Genomic DNA, 20,883 nt, shown 5'->3' on the forward strand with positions numbered 1-20,883 from the left:
CAACAGAGGGAACTCTTAGTCTTCCTTTCCTGGTTTGAACCTGATAAGCACCAATTTCATCATAATGTGAAGGGCTTTGTTACTGCACTTGACTGCACTAATACAGCTCTGGAAAAAAAATAAGAGGCGACCTAAAAATTAATTAATTTAACCAAATTAAAAAGCTCTGGAATATAATTAAGAGGAAGAAGAATGATCACAAGCCATTAAACCAAACAGAACTGCTTGATTTTTTTCACCAGGAGTAAAGGCATAAAGTTATCCAAAAGCAGTGTGTAAGACTGGTGGAGGAGAACATGCCAAGATGCATAAAAACTGTTATTAAAAAACAGGGTTAGTCTATGAACTTGTTTTCTTTGCATTATTTGAGCTCTGAAAGCTCTGCGTCTTTTTTGTTATTTCAGTCATTTCTCATTTTCTGCAAATGAATGCTCTACATGACAATATTTTTATATTTTTATTTGGAATTGGGGAGAAATATTGTCTGTACTTGAAATGTTGTTCATTTTACTCAAACATATACATTTAAATTTCAGAGCTTTATATATATATATATATATATATATATATATACACATTTAAGCATTCTTGTGTCTTTTTTCTTTTGCTAATTATATCCCTGTGCTTAGTCACTGTCCGATAGCCATCAGACCATCCATCAGTCCAACCTCTAACCCTGAATTCCTCCAGAGCAGTTCAGTGGAACAGTACAGCATACCTCTGATTCTCAGGCTGCTGTAAGCCTCAGGTTCAGCTCTGTGGTTTTGGTGTAAATGGTCGAGCAAGGCTTTCATTACGTCCATCATAAAGTGGTGAGAGGGGGAAGATGAGAGAGGTGAGTACAGACACCTACAGAGAATCTCCATCATAAATCAGCTCTCCCTCTCTCAGGCCTCTCCCTGCCTCGCTCACCCACTTTCTCGGGCCTGTCCTCTCCTGTTGCTCGAGAATTCTGAGGATTTTTTTGGGAGTCAGTGCTGAGAAATGGTTATGTTCCTAACAGCAAACAACCAAAAATAATAAAAACTATATATTTATATGATTTATATATGATGAGAAGGAGTTTCAGTGTGTAAAGGGTAAGAGCATAAGCCTAAGCTGAACTCTCGTATCTATATTACTACCACTTACAACTTTACTGTACACAACACAAGCCTTATGTTCACCATGCCCAGAAGCTCCGCCCACTTCTCTACAATACAGAGTCACTATATTCACTAATACCACATATTGAAACACCTTCATGAATTTGAGTCCTATTCTATTGGCAGTACTTTTCTACAAAGACAATCAAGCTGTGTGTGTGTATGTGTGTGTGTGTGCATTTGTACATCTGTTCTTCTTAATTTAATTCAAACTGAATTCATTAGAGGGGAGTTTCTAAGAAGCCTGAAAATAGGCAGTATTTTGATTCCTTTTACACAGAACTTTCTCAAAATAGAGTTGGTTCCTGACCCACGCCCACCGGCCCGCGTGATTGGTGTAGAAAGGATTGTAAAATCAAAACATTTGTGGCGTTTGCGTCAATCCACTCACAGCAGGAATGTAAACAGGTTATCCCTCAGACCCAGTGTTTGTGAATAAATATCAGATACATACCATTGAAAACACACAGTCTGCATTTCAGGGTCATTATCAATATAACTTGACTTTTATTTTGCATTATAGTTTAAATTTCATACAAACACCTGAACAATATAATCCTTAAGGTTTAGTCTAAATAAACACATTATTCATACATATAGAGGAATATAAAAATTTTATTATTCATTTTATACAATTTTCTCTGATGTAGGGGTGGGTATTTTGCCTGATCTACAGTGTAATTTAGGCTTTTCACTTATATTCATTTATTTATTTTCATAGAATTATCAAGCTGATTAAATTCTCATGTGTATGAATTCCCTCTACTTTTTTAAGAAAGTATTCTTTGAAAATCATCAGTGAATCACAACCTTCGTACTGTTTTATTTTAAAGCAACTGAAGACATGGGACGAGAGCTGCATGTTCCTTCAATTAATCATATTAATTTCACTTCAAGTTTTTTTTTTTTCATATTGTCTTCATACTGAGTTTAAGCAGGTAAAGCTTAATCTGTCCAATTTCACACAGTAAAATATCAGTTATTAAAATCCTCTGAGAAAATAAATTAAAATAACTATTAAATAGCTAAGAAATAATACATGAGAGGGAGTGCTATAATGTGTAATATTACAGGTTATAGCACAAAACTTCAAGTGTATTATTGTGATTATACCACATTATCCATTATCACTGTTTATTGAAAGATTTTGAGTTAAAGAGGACGAGAAAAAATATGATCTGTTTGGTTATAAACGCACTGCAAGTTAAAATTTTTCAAATTATTGCTCTGTTTGTAGCTGCATTGTTTGGCTGGTAAGCGCTGCATTGTTGCTATAGGTTACCTGAATAAGGCGAAGTAATACATGAAGAACAACAGTTACAGTGCATTACCGGCTGATAATGGCACTCATAGAACGCCTCTCAGCCAATCACATTGCAGGGTCGGAACTAACTATGGTATAATTTTAAATACCAAAAAAAAAAACTATGAAACAGAACAAGAACAGTCACCATGAACAATTTAACATGTCTGCAGCTCTAGCTCCGTTTCCACGTTTCCATCAAACGCCATTTCGTGCAGCTTGCCATAACAGGGTGGACGCATACGTGCAAGTGAAAGTTATGAATCCTGTGTAGTCTAAAGTCTTATAAAAATAAAAATAAATGAAGGTTTTTTGTAAGGAAAGTAAGGAATTTTGTAAGGAATGTTTTACTTCTTACCAATTGCCCAGCTAAAAATTTTTGATTAGTAGAACGTTTTGTAAACATTACAGTTATAGTTCTTAGAATGTTCAATCTGTCAAGTTTTCTGCATGTTCTTAGAATGTTTTAATTGAATGTTTTTTAAACGTTCTGGTAACATTCCTGCAACATCACTCAATGTTTTAATTTTAGTTTTGGGTATGTTACTTTCAACATTTCCATGATGTTAGTATTCATCTAGCTGGAAATTTTATGTGAGAAACGTTCTAATAATGTTGTGATGCAAACTATTATTTTGAATCAGGCTTTCAGAACATTCCTGAAACATTATTTCTGTAACGTTACATTCTTACCTTTCTAGAACCTTTACAAAACATTGCTAAACATCATAACATTCTCTGTTTGACCCCCCCCCCCCCCCCTTTCACTCTCCACATTCCTTACAGTTCATACACTCAGTCTCCTCCACAGTTCCTCATTTACAGCAAGCTGAACACACGGATCCTGAGCAAGGTCACGGACACCCGGCCTAGAAGAATGCATTAGCATTAGCGCTAGCTGATAAGGCTGAAGCCTGGCTTTAAAGCTGCATAATTCTGCTCCACTCTGACCACAGTCACTGTATTACAGTTTGTCAGGTTTGTGAAAGTGTGGTGAAAGAGTTGTGAAGACATCATGAAACGTTCAGAAGAAATGAGGAACTGGTGCGGCCGCAGGGCTGCTAATCATTAAGGAAGAATTTGTGGCGCAAGAATTCAGGAACGCCAACAATTTCCCCTTTCGCCTCAGGAGGAAAAAAACATTCTGTGCATGTTGGACTCTCACACAGAGAAAGTTTAAAGATTTGAATACAATTCATTTTGTTTCTAGAGTGCGTTTAAAAGCCAAAACTGATCAAAGCGCTAGAAAAAAGCTGGATTTATCAAAAAGCTAGATCTATATACAAGATACAAAACAGGAAAATGTGCATAATTCCCAATAAGATAATAGAATGCAAAATTAAATCAATTCCTTGATTACGTGAAATAGTTAAAAGTATAATTCAGAAGATCCAGCACAATACAATGCAAATGACATACGATCGATTGTAAGGCAAGGTTTAAAAAAACGAAATAGATTTCAATAAACATTATACCTGTATTTTTCACGCTTTACCTATTTTTTTATGCACAATAAAAATCAATATTTAAGTATACAGTACTAATCATTCTAGTACTTCTCATTCAATGGTTTCTTTATTTCTTTATTTAATCTATTTTCCACTTTACAGATTAATATTAAATACAAGAAAACTATTAAAGGACACAAACCCAACCCCTAAACCCAGTAGGACATACTTCATACAGTATATCAAAATGTTGTACATTTGACTGCACGATACTTCATTATTGTATAAAAATAATCCAGTCATATGTCTATGTCAAGGCAAGAATTTAATAAGTATAATAATTAAACTTCATTTTACCCAAAGGTATACTCAAACATACATTTTTATACATTTTAAAATGGTAATCAAAGTTTACTTGTAAGTATTTGATGAAATATTAAGATATTTTTACATATTTTATTAAGTACTTACGTTTACTATTACATTTACAACTTAATTAACTTACAACTTACCCACTGCAGTGTGATTTATTTACAATAAAGGGCATTTTTTCCACTTGGGTCAAAAGAACTCTATGCTAAACTACGACAATGCCCCAGAGTGAGCTACAGCACTTAGCATTAAGCTGTAGAGAGGATCTACAGAGGCTGAAGGCTGCAGTTCTCAGATGCCCTGAATATGAATGGCAGTCTTTAGGCCGGACCTGTGGAGCTGGCATTGATTCACAAATGAGCGTGTTCCAATCCTCACCGTTCCCTATAGTCATTCCCTAAAACAATACAGATCAGGGGTCAACATTCCTACTATTCATGTATTCTCCATCCACACACACACACACACACACACACACACAAGACATACATATTTACAGCCCTACCTTCTGACACTAACTTACACCCATTCACACCTAATGACAAATTCCTGCCATTCACACTACAGATACACTATAGCAGCCATTCTCAACTGGTGGGTCGGGACCCAAAAGTGGGTCGTGAAAAGCTTGTAAAGAATAAATACATTTAAAAAAGAAAAATAATTAATACTTGTTTATACTGCCGAAAAAAACAGACAGAGTTTCTTACTAATGTACTCTTAATGCAGAGATATGCAGAGAATAATTGAATGTGCCTTATAATCCAGTGTTCCTTATGTATGAATTTTATCAGTCAGGTTTTAAGGAGCAGTAGATTAACATCCAGAGCTCGTTTGACTTTTTTTATTACAGTTTTGTTTACTTAGCTTAGCTTTATTTAACTTAATTAGTTAGAAAGTCATCACTGGTCGCTAAGAGACAGTTACTTCAACAAAAGCTAAGTAAACTTTGTTTAATACACTAGATTTCAGAAGAATGATCGATGAAATAAGCTAGTGTCCCAATACTTTTGTCCATATAGTGTAGCATATCAACAACATATTTTTTTTCTAAACCAACCAAACACAACTTCTCGTTACAATATTACAGCATTTTTGTATGGTTTTACAAAGCGACAAATGATGATATGGTATGTTAGTCAAAAGTATTCGGACACCTGGGACACCTGATATTATAATGAATAGACCAATAGAAATAGTCCAAAAGTACTTTCACAATAAAATAGGTAGGATAAACAAAAATTGTAAAAATGACATAAAACATAAAAATGAGCACCACATCTTTAAAATTCCACTTTAAAATAAAAGTACCCTTATAAATTTTTAATAAATGATGTATAAAGTATTTCATCAGTGTTAGTAATTAATTTATACATGCTTTAAAACATTAATAATCAGTCAAAAACAATACATAAATAGAAAAGACATATAATGTCATATAATAATACATAGAAATGTGTTAATGAACACCAAATTATCATTGCTGATTTAGTTATTATTGTAAGTATGTTAATATGTCATGTTTAATGCTAATGGAAAAGAAAATATAAGATAAGTATCTATAAATGTATTTGACAGTATAAAGGAATGTCGTATCACTATTTTGCAAACGAATGTTAAACTTTCAGATTATCTGTTTTAATGTTTTTTTTGTTTATATTTATAACCAAACACTTATATTAAAGTGTTAGCAACTTTAATAATTAAGAACATTTCAACAATATGATTTAATTTTAAGCAAAGTCACATAGCAGCCAATTCATGATAATGGGCTTTCCAAACTAATTAACCATAATGACCAGGAAAAGGGTCAGCAGTGTTTGTTGAGATTATATTTACATGTAGTCCGATAAATTGATGACGTAATTATCATGACAGGCCTTGTGTTAACCAAGCTGCAGTAGACTCACTGGGTTATGGAGATGACCTCAGGAGAGTGCTAGTGGTCACAGGGCAAACCAATGTAATTATGGCCAGTTTCCAAGTGGCTGCACTCATTAGTGGTCAAAAGGAGCAGGACACAATACACTTTTACATAACAGAGGCTACTGCTCAGCACTGCTGATGGCTTACAATCAAATCCTTACAGCACAGGATATCTATCTACAGATCACTTCAGGCTGGAAAACACTATGGAGTACTTGTAGCTTTAAACTGGATCACAACACAATGAAACAATTCCATCAACACTGTGAAACCTATTTTAGCAATCTATAGTGCACTGGTCAATTGCGGACTGACTGTGTCAGTGTGTCTTTGTATCGTGAGGGCACAGGAAATATGCCTTCCAGTATGCCAGCAGCTCATGTAAGGGAAAGGCAATGCAGCAATCGTATTTTATTATTTATTCTGTTTATTGTTAAGTTAAAAGTAGGGTTTGAGATCTGCGCTGGGAGCACCTATAGGAATGGACTCTGATGATTGACTGTTGTCTTGGTTCATTTCAGTCAGTGGCACACCTGCATTTTCCACTGGCAAAATAGAAACACGCCAGAAATTTATCTGAAAACACCTCACTTTTAGACCACCACGCCCATTTATTCCTAAACTCCTTGCGCAGGGTGTACGTTTGGACACTGTTTCTCAACTGCTGGTGTGATGATCTGGGAGGCATTGCATGCAACAGTCTGTCGCCCCTAGTAGTGATATGAGGAACACTAACAGTTCACCAATATGTGTTTCTAATGCCAGGGCCTCCAATTATCATTTTTCAGCAGGATAATGCTCCCCCACACACAGCAAGGGTTTCCCAGGAATGTTTCAACAGATTTCAGCACTTCCTTTTCTTGCCCGGATGCCAGATTTATCACAATTATTACCAGTACTTATGGGACGAGTGTAGAGCAGGATCTACAGGTCCTGCTGAAACATCTGTGGGTAATCATACTGCAGGATGTTATACAGAACCTATAGAACCTCCATACCCAACTGTCTCAATCTCATCTTTTATCCAGGCTAGAGGCTCCAACAGGGTACTAGAGCGTCTTTTTAGTAATTAAGTTTTCCGAGATAAACTTCCTTTCTCAAATCAGATAAACTGTATTATCATTATATTCACACACAAAAAAATCACTACATTCTAACTCACTTACTTAGTTATGCAGAAGTTTTGTAGAATTAGTGGAATTCCCCTGTAAGTGTTTGTTCTGTAGGGGGAATTTTCTCTGGTCTAACAGATACAGATCTCTCAGTCTTTTTCACATTACTACCAGGTGCCAAAATAATCTTTCCTCATTCGGTGTGGCATTGCCTGTTTCCACTCAACCCAGATCAGATAGAACTACCAGAACTTCCCATAACCACTCCAGTCTACTGGGGCAGGGGGCGGAGCTACACCAGCCTCTCATTGGAGACACGTATGGAAAAACATGTACACTTTAGATACAGTATATGCTCAAAAGTATTCACCCACCCATCCAACACATTGAATTCAGGTGTTCCAATCACATCACTTCCATGACCACATGTATAAACCACGTGTATAAAACCAAGCACCTAGGCATGTGGACTGGCTTTACATTAGTGAAAGAATGTGTCTCAGGCTCTCAGGAGCTCAGTGAATTCCAGCACTGTGGTACCGTGATAGGATGCAGCACCTGTACAACAAGTCCAAGCGTGAAATTTCACTACTTACTACTAAATATTCCACAGCCAACTGTCAGTGATATTATAACACAGTGGAAGAGACTTTGCTTTGTCAGTGTAAAATAACAGAGTGGGGTCAGCGGATGCTGAGGAGCATAGTGCACAGAGTTCACCAACTTTCTGCAGAGTCACTACATCACTACACACCTCCAAACTTCATGTAGCTTCAAATGAACTCAAGAAATGAACTCAAGAAAGACTCATAGAATGGAGAGTTTCCATGGCTGAGCAGGTCCATCCAAGCCTCACATCAAAAATGCAGGTGAGTGAATACTTTCGGCAATATAGTGTATATGTAAAATATGTTTGTTAAATGTATTAGAAAATGGAAATGGCCCAAATTAGTATGGGAATTGCCCCATAACACCATGATGTACTGCAGTTGTGTGAAGTATTAAAACTAAAGAATTGATTTGAAACATTATATTTCACATAGAAAGAAATACATGCTTATATATTTATTTTCTTTACAGGAAAAAATGCATGTAAATATATTCAAAATGTTAATATATATATTTTAATACATTTTTTAAATATATCTGTATTCAATTGGCTCACTAATATATTTTAGCAATTATATTTTAAAATATGATTTTAGTTCTCAGTTAAAAATAAAGGTATAAATGATCCAACTACACTTTTCTGTGTATATGAAGCATTACTGTGAGGATTTGATTACTATTATACACAACATCTGTTTTCAGAATGTTGTGTATAATGATTACCACCCCACCTCATCCCAAACAAAATTATTAGATGGAGCTCCAATATTCAGGAGAACACAGTCCAATTGCTCCTCAGCTTAATACTGGAGGCTTTTGACCACTCATAGCAAACAGCTGGCATTAGGCATAGTTCATGTTTGTTTGCTGTCTGCTCCAGGTAGTCCTATTCTATTGGCAATACTTCTATTTTACAGAAATTAAAAAACAATAGGTGTCAAGAACCTAAAAAAGCTCAATGTTTGTATTCAATTAAAAGGGATGTCCACAAACTTTTGGACATATTGTATACCTATGGACCTGACTGTGGCCATTAAAGTGTATGTGTGTGAGGTGGGGGGAGAGGCGGGGTTCACTTGTCTAATGCCATGCTTGTATCTGGGCGACGTGCCGATCTCTGATAAGAGGAGACCACAAATGGAGCTTACTGATGCCTGAAGGACCACCACTGCTCTGGACTGGGAGATAAGTGAATAGAGCCTTAATGGGGTCAAAAGAGACAAGACAAGAGAGGAATGACCACAGTGCACCAGCACAGTGTGTGTGTGTGTGTCGTAAGAATTGTTGGCATCTCTCTGTACACTCTCTCTGAGTCACACTGATAAGACATGCTCCACCCCCTCCCCTCTGTCTCTGGGGCATTTTAAGCATCCTGCCCAGAATGCCTGAAACAGTGCAGAATAGGGCCAATCAACACTGTATACCACACTCTAAAAAAGTGTACTCAAAGGTACAATATTGGTCTTTACAGGGTCAGATTTGTGCCCTCTTAAGTACAAAGTCATTCCTAACAGCAATAAGTAAAAATTTGTACCATTTCACCAGCCAAAAGGTACATTCAGGATTCTGTATCACTGTACTAATAAACAATATATATTTTATTTGCACATTTTTTATTTGAAAGCGAGACACTTTTGCATCATGAAGTTCTTGACACATATTTAGTTGATGATAATGTTTATAATGTTTATAATCTATACTGGCATAAAAACATGGGTACAAAAAAGGACTTTCACTGAAAGGTACTTTTTTGTACCTCAATATAAGGTACAGCCCCAGCGACAAGCTTTGTACCCTTTTAAGTACAAATCTGTACTTACTTTTCTTAGTGTGCAGGGGTGGGACAAAATATTGATATTGTGAAGTATTGTATTGTTTGTGATACATTATCGATATGTGGTGCCAAATATTGATATTTTTATTGAAGTATTGGGACTCTAAACCAATTGAACGTATTAAACGTACTGCTTCATTACTCCACAGGGTGGCGCTAAACAAATGAATAGGCTACACATGCGGTGAGTAATATTGATTGTTAAATTCTGTGAAACTGACACCAATAAACCTGTAATTCCTAGCCTTTTTTTGGAGTAATATATCCTCTTCAGTAGCACAGGTGCTGTGATTGTTATGTAGAGAAATATCACAGAACCACAGTATCATGATATCATCATAATCATGGGCAAAGTATTGTGATAATATTGTATTGTGAATCCTACTCCTACTACTGTATACCTGTATACCCCCCCCCCCCCCCCCAACCTCAACCCAGCTGTAATAAACAGTCAGTGTGTTTACATTCATTTAAAAAATGTTTTATGATGGGTTTACAAGACTGCTTGAATATATTCCTCAACTTTAGAACTTTAGAACTGAATCAAGGATTTCTCAGTGCATGTAAACTCTTAACCAGAGTACTATGGGATTTCTTAGTGCTTGTAAATTCTTAAGCGGAGTACTTGGGGATTTTTCAGTACATGTATAATCTTAACCAGAGTATTCTGGGATTTCTTAGTGCTTGTAAACTCTTAACCAGAGTATTGTCTTAGTCTGTTCATAAGTGGAAACAGACCATAGTAGTGAGGTTAAGCGAGCTGTGTTTAACAAACAGCAACAAACACTTTTGTATCTTCTAGCTTGTTCGGGTTTAACATGGTGTTTACACTATCGCTTATTCTGTGAGTTTACATGCTGGTTATAAAGCAAAAATCTGATTATTAACTGACCAAGTATTTCTCTTATCTGATTATCAATAATTGTGTGAACATGTTGATGGGATTAATGGCAAACTTTGATGATCTGCATTTATCAGATTATAAAATGCATGAAAACTCTATGATCGAGTTATTGGGAAGCTTCTTCAATTTCCCGTCCACTTTGTCACCTTAGGTAACCACCCCTTTAACATCATCAGTGCCACCACAATCTTAATACTGTTAATCCTGAGTTCATATTTCAGAGGAGTAAAGACACTTGCTGCTGACAAAAATAATTTGAGAAAATCTAAATGTATCTTTGTATCAATTCAACAGTCTGCAGAAAAAAATTCCACCCTGTCATGCAGCTTGTTATAACAAGGTGGACACATGCATGACAGGAAATAAAAAGGTATTGAGTGATTAAAGATAAATCATTGAAAGATGTTTCTATGTTGTCTAAAGTCTTATAAATACGAGGAATAGCCAAACATGTTTATTTTAAATAATCTTGTAAAGATTTGAGGCACCAAAAGGAACAGTATTCTAATAATGACCCACATAAACACAGCCATATGGGGCAGATGTTGGGCAAGGATACCCTGGTTAAGGCCTGCTGCCCTCCAGAGGCCTGGGCATGCTGCTGAATGCAGGACATAATACTGAACACTGCAGCAGCAACAATCGTGGGAAACATCCAAGCCATGTGCTCTTATCTCCTTGAGGAATGTGAGTCATCCTACAGCAGAAATACACCACTGACTTACTATTGTGTTAAATACATTCTGCTGAATGAGGAAGAGAGAAATACTTGTGAAGAAAGACATTCTGCAGGTAAAGGATAGAGGTCAAGAAAAGCATGCACACACATACACTCCACGCATTCCTGCATTTCAGGTCTGCAACACATTCCAAACTAACTTGGCAAGAGGAGAATTTCCAGTACACTTATGTGATGCAGAAGTACAGAACATTAGATGCTAAAGCAATATGCTGCATTTAAGATTACATCTTTTCCTGGGATAATCATGTATTTTCCAATAAGACAATGCAAAAACACATGCTGCACACACTATACAGGCATAACTGTGGAAGAAGAGGGTACAGGTACTGGACTGGCCTGCCTGCAGTCCTGACCTGTCCCTAATAGAGAATGTGTGTGTCACACAGGCTAAACCAAGGACAGACAATCATAGATACTAAAAACATAATTTATTATAAAAGGTACTAGGATTACAGGAGTAGTATGGCACAGGCAGAAAAGCTAGCAAATTAGATTCAATACTCAGCGAAGAGCTATGGAAACAGAGGGGTATCTATACTAAACTGGCCAGGTGTGAGCAATCAGAAGCTGGGAGAGTGTGAACGCTGTAGCGTCACGTGATTACCGGTGTGAGTGCATGCTGGGAGTTGGAGTCTTTAATGTGTGAATCAGAGTCCAAAGCAGGCAAACTGACAACATCAGTACTGACAGTGTTGATGATGGTGATGATCACCATGTATTTTTACATGCTTTAAAAAAAAAAAAAAAAGAATTTATTGAATACAAATAAAAAACTATATTTATATTCAGTAAACTTAATCAAATTTCATGCATTATTTTAATACTATCTGATGTTGTCTACAAGTTTTAAGTGCTGCTGATATCTGTAATATGCTTATAAAAAGCACATTGTAACAAATTTACTACCATAGTTATGATAAAATATCACCATATTGCCTCATCTCTTTCTTTTCTGTTTTTGTTTGTCTGCTTAGTTTTTTCCTTTTTGATGTGTATCACTGATCTAAACATATATCCAAATGGTATCAGAGCAGTTGTGTTTTGACTGCAGTGAACTGAGGGTGTGGAATGCTCGTAAAACAGCACACAGATCTGGACGTTTAGACGACTGTTACTGGCTGGGATGCACAGTAAGGTCTGGAATGAGAAAAACCTGGGAAAAAAATAACAAGACACGCCAGGACGAGCAGAGATGCGCAGGTATCTGGTCTGAGATATGACCCAGCTGGCCTTGGCTTTGTTCCTCTAACATTGCACAGATTGCGTTTCCCTTCCTATTCTGGCACATTTCCTGGCACTGCACTGATCTTTACAATCCAGCCTTCCCCAGCTGCCTTCCCTTTAAAAAATAGCTCCCAGAGGCTACTTTTGAGTGTTGAGAGATCACTGACTGCTAGACACCTGACTGCTTTGCTGTGAAGCAACACACTGCGCTAAGAAACTGCTGGTGTGATGATCTGGGGAGCATCGCATACAACAGTCAGTCACCCCTAGTAGTGATACGAGGGGTACTAACCGCTCAGTGATATGTGCAACATCCTGCAGACACATGTGTCACATCACATGGCAGGACTTCCAACTGATAGCATTTTTCAGCAGGATAATGCTCACCCACATACAGGGTACGGTACTACAGCCACAGTTTTCTACCACTCTAGTATTGTTATCACTCTAATATATTATCATTACATTCATACATTTGTTGATACACCTTTTAATGAAAACAATTTTCAGCTACTTTAAGGATACGTTCACATTTTTATATTGTTTGCTCAATATGGATTATATCTGATTTTTTCATTACTGTGTAAATGTGCCAAATCCAGTTCTTTCAAATCAGATTTAAGTCACTTTCATATGCGGTCCAAAATCAGATATGTATTCTATCCATGGATATGTTTGCTTTTACGCATTAGCATTAGTGTACATGGTTCTCTCTCATACCCACACTTTATCACTTGGTGCAGCTGTGCACCTATAGCTGCAAAAACAGCAAAAGCAAACCACCTGGCCTATTTTCACCTCCTCGACCTGAGCATGAACTTCAGACCAGCTGTTTTCTCTCCACTCCAGCAAAAGATGCTCCACAAATGAGCTGCTAACGCATCTATTTCTCTTCATAAAGCTACGAGTCGTCTCTCAAATATGACTTTTTTTGTTGTTGGTGAAGAAATACTATACTATAAATAGAATTGGACCTTCAAAAGCAGATGAACAAACAGGATTCTGTTAGCACCATACCTACTGCCAGGCATTGACTATAGAGGGGTATGAAGAGTTTTTTTTTTTTACATTATTTGTGTTACATTACAGGCCAACCTTCCTCTGTAAGCTTTAAAAAAAATCTGATATTTTGATAACATTCTTTGTTAGCTGGGGAGGAACTGTGTTCTCTATCCAATAATTTTGTTTGGGATGAGCTGGGAGGGAATTGTGGATGAGGTGGGATGGCGATCATCATCCAACACCCTGACCATAGCAATACTCCTGTTGGTAAAGGGAATCAAATCCATAAAGCAATGCTGTGACAGTAAAGACTGGACAGTTACTCCAACAAAAACAGGATTAACTATTAATAATACTCTTGATCTCTGAAGAAAAAAATTGTTGAGCAGGTGTCCCAATACTTTTGTCCTAACAGTGTATCTCACTATGGTCTAGGTTGCTGTAATAAATAGTAGATTGTGTAGAAAGTTAGCAGGCATGCAGGCACATGATTCTGTGTGATCTGAGAGATTAACAGGATGTTTGTTAGTAAATATCTGGAATTCTTGCAGCATATCTCCACAGACAAGAGAAAGTACTGTATCCTGCAGTGTTCCAAACACAGCCGCTCTGCACCCTCACCCTCATCCTCTCTGATTAATCAGACTTAGATTATCAGACAAGTATGCGGCCTTCAGCACAACACTTGACTATACACTGGTTTTCCCGAAAGCCACAATATTACTCACTTTGTCAAAATCGTGTCCTTTACAAACTACACTACATGGTACACTACAAGTGTTGGGACACGTCCTTAGGTATCTTCACAAAATCAACAGTTTTAGTCTGCTGTTTTTTGAGTAACTGTCTCTACTGTCCAAAGATTTTAATCTCTACCACTACAACAACATCACATCAGAACTGTTGAGACAGTAAAGAACTTCTATTTGATCGCAGACAGTAAAAAAAAAACCAAAATATTTCATAGTTTGTCAACTCAACTTAATTTAATGTATTGATATACATCCAATCATGCATTTTAGACCCGCTACACATTCCAACAAAATGTGAGACAGGGAAAGCTAGGGCTAACAACACAAGATGATTATAATCATGATTCAGTATAAAAGCAGAGTATACTGCAGAGTCACTGAGGAGTAAACAAGAGCGAAGAAAATGATTGAAATGTTTAAAAACAATGTTCCTCAAAGAAAGAATGGAAAGGATTTACATATTTTACATACTTCCACTACAGCCAATAATATCATTAAATCATTCAAGGAATGGGGAGGAGTTTCAGTGTGTAAAGGGTAAGAGCACAAGCCTAAGCTGAACCCTGGTATCTGCGATCCATCAGACGCACTGCATCCATTAGAAACATCATTTAACAACATCTAATACAACCACACGAACAAGAAATTACTTTGTCCAGATTAAATAATCTGGTATAATGGATAATCACACAATGGAAACACAGTATACTTTGCTCAGACCAGTCGTTATTCCAGGTATTTTTGCTATAAGAAAACAAAAAGGACCATCCAGACTGTTCTCAGCAAAAAGTCCAAAAGTCAGGTTCTGTCATGGTATGGGGGAGTGTCAGTACACTTCTGTGATGCAGCATTAAAGGTGTCCTTTAGCTAAAATATATATGTATATACATATTTGTACATGTAGTTGTATATGCATGCTGCCTCAACCTCCATTGTCTGCAGTAGCTTGAAAAAGAAAATATTCAGAAAAAAGAGTAGATCAGGAAAAGCACCCATGTCTACGTCAACTGGTGAATTAGTATTAATGGCCTCGCCCACCTCGGCTCGCAACCGCCTACAGACAGCACTGAAGCCGCGCAGCGACACTGACTCGTCAACCAAAGAACAAATGGTTAGAATTTGTCTATGGAACACAACTAGCGAAGTACAGTTGAGATAAGTAGGCGTATGTTTAAAACAGTTCTGTTTACACTAGTTAAAAGTAAAAATCCACCCCGTTTTGCCTGGGCGGCTCTGCTGCGGCTCAGCCAACAAAACCCTGGGGTGGATTTTTACTTTCTGGACCTGGACTACCCACCTCTGTTTGTATCTATGTACTAGGTTTACATAGGATCTCTAGTGGATTTCACATTTAACAGGGACTCTAAGACTAGATCAGTGACTGAACTGTATATAGCAGGGTATTACACATGTTGTACAGTAACATGTGACATTGCAAAGACTGTTATTAGTGTAAAAATGTCTTTATTTATAAAAGTGTCTAACTGTAGTTCATCTAACTGCATCGCAGTGCCAAACAGAGGTGATATGTTTGCATGTATGAATGTTCATGAGCAAGAACCGCTCCTGCAATGGACTAAAACAGTGTTATAAAGAATCACAAAAACAAGCTCACATGGCTCTCATTCATACTTAAAATCACAACTAGACATTTTTAAATGAATGAAAAAATGATGGAATGAGACCTTTAATGCAGAAACTTATATTTTAGAGATCTACTGGACTGGCCTGCACTGAGCCAACAGGTTCATAAGTTTTTATTGTTTATTTTAAGTGTTTATTATTTTACTGGCAGTACTTCTGTACAGTGACCATATATAATGAATTTTACACAGTTACATAGGAAAGTGTAAGTAATAATAACTTGCTCAGTGTCAGCCCCACTTGTTCTAAAAGTAAAATAAAAACACTAAAAGGACTGTCCCACTTTTACACAAGTGTGTGTGTGTGTGTGTGTGTATGTGTGTCTCTGCATGTATTGAGATTATAGAGGACTGTTGTTTTTGGCAGCTGCAAGAGGGTCAATGTTATCATTCACGTAGTCTAAGGAAGGGAGTGGACTGTGCTCTGGTCAGTTGGCGCCATGAGCCACAACAATGGGCCTCTTGCATACGGCCCCAGCGCCGCAGCTCCAGAACCGCAGTCTTAAACCAGATGTGGTGAAACTAAAGCTCATTAAACAAGAAATCCAGCGTTAAAAACAACAAAGCTTCAGATAAAGACGTGAGGTACAGAAGCTGGAAATGATGCACCACTGTCCCAAAGTTTAGAATCACTTGTTTTATTATAACTGTTATTTTTTAAGAGACACTACAATTGGAAATCACATAATTGTTCTTTTAAAGTTTTATTTCACCACTGCTCCATCAGTTTTTTTAAATAACCATACACTAAGCATCCAAACAAAACTTATATATTTGTCCAAAACATTCGCATAGGAATGCACTAAAAATGTGCTTGCATACATTTAAACAGAAATTTACACTCATCTACAGGTCACATATTTTGAGCTACAAACTCAAAATTTGGTACTAATAGTGTAGTTTTATGTGTTATGCTTTTGTAACAAATCTTGTTTTTGTCTAATAAAACTTTACAATTCACTTCTGATGCAGAGTGTTCTATGCTTTCGGCAGTACTTCTCTTCTCCACTTGTATTGTTCTCCACAAGCTGTGTGTGTGCATTTGCACATGTCAGCAATGGGTGCATAATGCTTAATTTCTTAGAAGGGGTGTACACAAATTGGACATTTGGGCATTATGGGGCAAAATTCCTGACCGGGATTAAGCCTAGTTTATGCTGGGTAGTCTAAAACTACCCTTGTATAAGAAAAGTGCATTAAGTATATTTAGTCAAAAATAGACCTAACATGGAAAAGTACATACTTTTAACATTAAAATTAATATGTACTTAAATACATACTAAATGTACTATTTGGAAAAAACTTTAAATACCAAAAAATATATAAATACAACATAAAAGCATTAGGTTGTTCTTTGCAAAGCTTTTTTTCACATAACCTCTGCACACTTAAGTAGATTTAAGTATTTAAATGTTTTTTAAAATCATTTTTAATACACTTGAAGTATATTGTAAATGTACTACTTTGTTTATCAATGCATATATTGTATACACCTTAATGCAACTGGAAGAAAAATACACTAAAGTGCACTTTAAGCAGAAATTAAATCCAATTTAAATGCTTTAAACGATTCTCAAGTTACAGCATATTTCTGAACATAATACAGAGAAATACAGAGAAAGTATATTTAATGTGTATTTTCATAAATTATATTAAATTAAAAATTTACTATTAGTATTCTTTTCTTAATTTAAACATACTTTTAATGCTTTTAAGTATACTTCCTTTTTTTTACATGGGTAGGCTTAATCCCTATCCAGGAAATCTGACCTATAGGGTTATTTTTCTGGATGAGGATTAAGCATAATCCTAATTACTGCATATATTCCCTTCAATTAAACTTTCTGATTAAAATTGTTTGGTTTCCTGACAATGGACTATACATCTATAAAGAAATGTTAAAGTTAAAGTAAATTAAACTAAAATTAAGGGTAAATGAATGCAAATGTTATTCAATAACTCAAATTCCACACTGGAAACCTCTGAGCTCCAGCAGTATAACTGCGTCCACTGCGTGCCTATGGAAATGGTCTGATTCCATGCATGTCTGTTATACTGCGTCAGTGTGAGCTGCAGGAGCTCAGAGAGGCCTGTATGTGTGCCACACAAATTATGCCACATTCCTGCGCCCGCATTCCAGAGTGCAGGGTGTTAGTGATTAGTGCTCCAGGCTGAGGCAGCAGTGTGGTCTGGGACAGCCTCAGAGGAAGGCTATGGGAATTACCCTAGTGCTCTCTAGTGGCTGTGCAGTAATACTTCAGATCTCTCTCTGGGAAACTCACTAAACAGAACTGGATGTGTGATAGGTCTTTAATTTAGCACATTTAGCCCATATTCACGTTAGTCTTAATTTCAACCATTTTGCAGAAAGGCAGTTTAATATACCATCACATACAGCTCTGAAAAAATAAGAGACCACTAACAAATTAAGATTTTGTTTGATTTTACCAAATTGAAACCTCTGGAATAAAATCAAAAGGAAGATGGATGATCACAAGCCATCAAACCAAGCTGAACTGCTCGGATCAGTCTTGCAAAAGCAGTGTGTAAGACTGGTGGAGGAGAACATGCCAAGATGTATGAAAACTGTGATTAAAACTTTATAATATAAACTTGTTTTCTTTGAGGTCTGAAAGATCTGCATAGTTTTTTTTTAGTAATTTTAGCCATTTCTCATTTTCTGCAAATAAATGCTCTAAATGAATATATTTTTATTTGGAAGTCCAACTCTATTACACACTCCTACCTACAGCAGCTCCACCCTGTATGTAAAATAAAGTCAGAGACAGAAGCTCTGAATCTGTTTCTGCACAGCTGTGATGTTGGTCATTCTTTAGGGTACTGCCCACAGGAGTTGTTGGTGGAATATTCAGTGACAATATACATAATATACATAAATATATTTTTGGGGGGATAAACCATTTTAATAATGAGGTATTTATTCCATTGTGCATTTATTTGCTATTAACTGTATGTGCTATATTACTGGTCACTCACCTCCATGACACTTTCTACTGGAAAACCATGTTTACTCTACTCAATAGTTTAACATATATAAACATGTATACGGTTCCGAGCACCCCAAGACTGAAAATGGGCTATTTGTCATTTAAGATCTAAATCAATTTATGTCTGGGAAACTCGCCTAAATGTGCCTGAAATTAAAAACAAATGTTTTTAATGTTTTTAATCTTTGTTCCCAAACATTCTTTGCAATAAAACAAAAGACTAAACAGGGCTAAAAGAAAAGCCTGACAGGATCCATTCTTGGTATTCGGTCCAAAAATGAAAGAAAATAATTAAATAAATTAGGAAAATAAATGAAAAAAGTCCTATGCAATTCAAAAACTGAAAAATGTTCCACCTTCTGCCTGCGAGAGCGAGTAAACGTCCGAGCTGCCAAAATTCCTCAGCCTGCATTGTTTGTTGGGCCTCACGATTCTGGTAGCCAGGGTTACCAAATACCAATCGCAGAACCGCTGGACCCGGGCCTGACTAAACATACTTCCAGCACTTAGTAAACTGAGCGAGGGAACAGGGAAGGAAAGAAAGGGGGGAGAACATTCCATAACAAATTAGATCCAATCTAACTCCTATTACACTCATCGTCAAAGAAATAGCTGCACCCAGAAGGAAGTGTGGGATTGTAATTCTATTCATAAAGAAGATAAAAGTTAGCAGGAACAATACATTTATAAATTTAGACAGATATGGGTAAAATTTATTGATCTACACAAACAGAAGAAGTGTGTAATGCATGTCAGAGATAGAGCTATCCCAGAGTTAATCCATCCCAGAAAGAGAAACAATTGTGCTCCATCAGCTGATGGCAAGCTGCATGACCAGGATTTAAACCAGCAGTCTCCAATCATAGTGGTGGAGTGTTGATAGTGTCCAATAGCATCCCACACATTTTCAATCAGGGATAGGTCTGGGGATGCAGTGGACCATGGTAAAGCATCTGTATCTTCAAGGCAAGCAGTATGTGGACGGGCATTGCCCTGTTGGAACAGAACACCGTAGCACGAAGGAAAAGGTAGGACCACTGGTCGCAGGTTCTCATTAACGTAATGATAGACAGTCAAAGTGCCTGTAATGGTATCGTACCAAATATACCCCACACCATGACACCAGGCCTTCTGGACAAAGGATGCATGACAATGAACCTTTGCTCTTGGTGCTGACCACGGTGCCTCCACACAGATTTATTGGTATTGGGACTCATCACTGAAGATGACCTGCTGTCATTCTGAATCACTCCATGACAGTAACTTTGAAACAACAGCATTGCAGATTTTGGTGTGGTGTATAATGTCACCCAAAAGCAGTGTGAAAGACTGGTGGAGAGCATGCAAAGACACATGAAAGCTGTGATAAAAAATCTGAGTTATTCTGCCAAATAAATTTGTTAAATTTGTTTTTGAAGATGAGTGCGAGTGAAGGAAAGTTTTCTGGAACACTCCACGGGTAAAATATGACAATATGACTCCTCCTCTGTTCCTCTGTCCCACATCAATAACACTCATCTGGCAGCGATTCCAAGTGCAGGATCCCACATGGATGATATTAACATACCATAGCTGCTCTGATGATGTACGGCGGTGCTGGGGGCAGCATGACAGTGCTGGCAGGGCCCGAGCATTCCTGTGGTGGAGCTCAGTTACAGGACTCTGAGGACCTGCGAGAGGACATTCAGCACACAGAGGTGGAATCATGTGTGATGGGGTGGTTGACGTCAGCCATACATTTCTGCTGTGCGCCCAGTCCCAGAAATCTGCCCTCTGAGAATGAGTCTAATCGTTCACACGCCGACAGCCTTTCCCCCAAAGCACACACTGACGAACTGAACCAAGAATCTGCATAAACA

Source organism: Astyanax mexicanus, chromosome 5 (genome assembly GCF_023375975.1).
Source record: "Astyanax mexicanus isolate ESR-SI-001 chromosome 5, AstMex3_surface, whole genome shotgun sequence".
Taxonomy (NCBI): domain Eukaryota; kingdom Metazoa; phylum Chordata; class Actinopteri; order Characiformes; family Acestrorhamphidae; genus Astyanax; species Astyanax mexicanus.